General features: G+C 31.3%; 1 pseudogene; it reads left to right on the top strand.

Annotated features, from left to right (window-relative positions):
- The first annotated feature begins 615 nt into the window (after nucleotides 1-615).
- On the top strand, nucleotides 616-3,000 carry LOC141832782 (histidine biosynthesis bifunctional protein hisIE, chloroplastic-like; annotated as a pseudogene).
- The last annotated feature ends 352 nt before the right edge of the window (nucleotides 3,001-3,352 follow it).

Genomic DNA, 3,352 nt, shown 5'->3' with positions numbered 1-3,352 from the left:
GATAGTTTATTTGACAACTCAAAATCATAAGAATATTCAGGTCAGTACAACAGTCCAATATTCAAATCATTTAATAAACATCTTATACACTTATGAACACATTGGGTGTTTGTAATGGATCCCATGTCACTTTTATAAAATCTTGATGTCTGATTTGTGTTTGATATTTATTGCATAAACATGGATATTGAAGATTGGGCCGGAGAGATTATACAACCTTAAGTCAGTGATCAACTTAACATGACCTGAAAATATTTGAATAAAACACGATTAATAAAACCACTATGACCATTGATTGCTTGTTTCTCTAGTATAGTCCCAGTAGTTTCAGACAAATTGGATTACCATTTCATTTCTCTTGTGAAATTTTATGCTAATTAACTATAGCAAATAAAGTGCAGCTAATTTGTGATGATGAAATTTTTGGATTTAATCATGCAAAATTGTAACCATGTTGGAATGAGCACCAAGAAATGTTTGGAATGACCTTTAATGGATGCAGACTAACATGTGTTTCTTTCGTTTTATAACAAATTCATCTCGTTTTTTCCAAATGATAAATATGATTCTCAATTTTTTTTCTAATTAACATTAATTGCTTATGTAATACTATTAGAAAGTGTCTAATGGGATAGCAAAGGGTTAGCAGTTGCTATTGCACAAAACGTGGACACTGGAGGTATTTTGATGTAGGGGTTTGCGAATAAAGAAGCGCTCACAGTTACCATTGCATCTTGGAAGGCAACTTTCTATAGTAGATCAAGGTAAACCTTGTGGACGAAGGGAGAGACCTCTATGAACATCATAAATGTCCATGACATTTTTCTTGATTGTGATCATAATTCAGTAAGCTTCTAGAAGTTATAGTGCTGTGTTTGATCAAAGATTTTGATGCATTACTTTCACTACCTATGTTTTAGATCATATACCTTGGGAAGCCTGTTGGACCAACTTGCCATACTGGAGCAAAGATCTATTACTATTCATCAGTATATGATATCTTTTTTGGTGATCAAGAGGTTTGTAATCCTAACATTTCTCAAAACTTCTTAATATCTTCTTTCTACTATGCTTCTTGGTTATTTTGGAATCTTGTGGTATTTTATCTACATCATTGCTTACAGTCCATCCAAGATCATCTAGCATCTACAAGGCTACAATTTTGTGACGCAAAGGTGAAATTGACTCATTCAAAAATGGAAAACCATCATAGACGAAGAAGTTGCTTCTTGACAACGAGTTACTCTGCTCCAAAGTTAGGTGTGTCTTTATTACTGTCACATACAACTCATGCAAAATTGAGAATTTTTTTTTTTGTGTATCACGGTTGATTCAATTTTCCAATTCATGTTAGGTTAGTTTATATTTTTCTTTGATGACAATCGTTTGGACCTCATAGATATGTTGTTCTGACAATCTTGTCAAAAGATAAGGGTCCTGATATAGTGAGCTTGATATCAATTGGTATTTAGCCAATGAATTAAAAATTCCATGAGATTTAATTCACTCTAAATTTATGCTCGTGTATGGTTGACTCTGTTGAGATTTAGCAAATTGATAAGTTTTTAATAACTTTGATATCCATATAATAGTAGTTTAACAACGGAGAATTTTGAGTAGGTACAAACTATACTGCTTGTTTTGGGTGGTACAATAACTTATCTTGTTAATCATGTCTTTCCAAACTATTGTCTACTACATGAAAGATGGTACTTGTTCAAGCCAAGATTGGTAAATCCGGAGTTAGTGAGTGAATAATATAGTTGTAAGTGAGTCAAACTTCACAAACAGACTTGATACTCCACTCAATAAGAGCTCGACCATGTTTGTTCAATAAACATAAAAAAGCCTTGATAGAATCATTAAGCTTGGGCAATAAGCCAAACATGAACTTGACAAATTTTGACTTGTGAATGTTCATGAAGAATGTTTATAAACTGTTCATTAATAGAACTTGTGAACATTTCATGAACAACACTAGTCTATGTCGTGTCTGTATGAACATTTAAGATAATATATCGTATTTCCTATATGCTTGAGGTATTATATGTATGCTATTTTTATTTTTTTTTATGATACATAATATGTTTGTCTAAATTTTTCAATATTAATTGTAAACACCCTTGTTTAACTAATGGTGTTCCACCTATGCTATGCTGATTCACAGTATTGCATATGCCCACATACAACCTTATACTAATTTAATCTTCAATTATATACACAGATAACTATCTAATAAAAGATCATGCATGATGTCGTGCGAACATAATGAATCAACAAAATAAGAAGGTAAAACATACCTTAGTCAAACGTGATATGATTTGTAGAAGAATGATGTATATTAATTTAGAATAAAAAGACTGCACTTTGATCAATCTTGATGTAGATCTAATTGATGCGTTCCAAATTATTTTGTTTATGATAGAAACTAACTAATAAATCACAACTTGGTTATGAATGAATCACAACTTGGTTTAGGCAAGAAGAGTGGGGAACTTTAAAAATAATAATAAAATGAGATTATTATGATTGAAGATAATCTGTGAATTTGATAGTTGGTAAATTGAATCAATTAGAGTTGAAGTCGTGAATGATAAATGAACCATAGAAATGTTTATTCAGTATCATTAAGATGTTTATTGTTTCTTTTAATTCTGGCTTCTGCAAGAGTTAAGAGCTTGATGAAGATGAGATCTTGCTTGATTTGTTAAAAACTTACGCTTAATTCACTTTGTTGTTCTTAGCAATACATGTTCAATAGTCCAGTACAGTGTTTTGGATCCTATGCTTTCAGAGAAAAGGTCTTAGAACTTGTAGAAACATTGCTCCAAAATGAAGACAAGACTCATACTGCATCTATGATGGCAGATCTGCTATATCATGCAATTGGTATTGCTCAAGCTTAAGAATGTAAAAATGGAAGAGGCCCTTAGAAAAAGATTCTGTCCTTCGGGTGTTGAGGAAAAGAGCAGCCGAAAGAGGTCTACCAACCAAAGCTGAATCAATGGCTAAGTCAGGTACAACAATCCAAGCTCAAACATGACAATATATATCCTTAATTATATTTCTTGAAGTAATAAATATTATGTATGAACATTCAAGTTTCCTAGTTTTATCATCACCTAGATAAGTTTAATGTATCGTAGGTATAACTGGTAATCCATTTTGATAGTGTTGTTTTTGATAGATCCCATCTTTATGGTAGTAATGAGTTATGATTCCTCAATTGGAATCCTTTAGTTTTATAATTTTCATTTTACATGTTCGTGATTCTATTATAATTTTTGCACATGAAACAATTCATTGTTTTTTATTTCCATTTTTTCTTATTTTTGAGGAAAATTAAATATTT

The sequence above is a fragment of the Curcuma longa genome, chromosome 8 (assembly GCF_044706935.1).
Source record: "Curcuma longa cultivar G26 ecotype Majalengka, Jawa Barat chromosome 8, ITB_CL_G26_1.1, whole genome shotgun sequence".
Classification (NCBI taxonomy): domain Eukaryota; kingdom Viridiplantae; phylum Streptophyta; class Magnoliopsida; order Zingiberales; family Zingiberaceae; genus Curcuma; species Curcuma longa.
This window is presented reverse-complemented; position numbering and strand designations above follow the sequence as displayed.